The sequence below is a fragment of the Schistocerca serialis genome, unplaced genomic scaffold (assembly GCF_023864345.2).
Source record: "Schistocerca serialis cubense isolate TAMUIC-IGC-003099 unplaced genomic scaffold, iqSchSeri2.2 HiC_scaffold_310, whole genome shotgun sequence".
Classification (NCBI taxonomy): Eukaryota; Metazoa; Arthropoda; class Insecta; order Orthoptera; family Acrididae; genus Schistocerca; species Schistocerca serialis.
This window is the reverse complement of record NW_026047879.1, coordinates 5,001-5,220: the sequence shown is the minus strand read 5'-3', so window position 1 is coordinate 5,220 and position 220 is coordinate 5,001.

Below are 220 nucleotides of genomic sequence, written 5' to 3'. Positions count from 1 at the left end.
TACACGCTTCCCGTGGGTCAGGGCCTAGAAAGACTCTTCCCACGCAGGAGGCTCGGACTGTCATTACTCTTCCGAGAAATATATTTGCCCAGCGTTTTTTGCGACTGCGAGTGCGACGCGTACGAGTACCGACATGGATGGGGCGCTTCCTAGCTGATCGCTCAGCATCGGAGAAATATATTTGCCCAACGTTTTTTGCGACTGCGAGTGCAACGCCCAA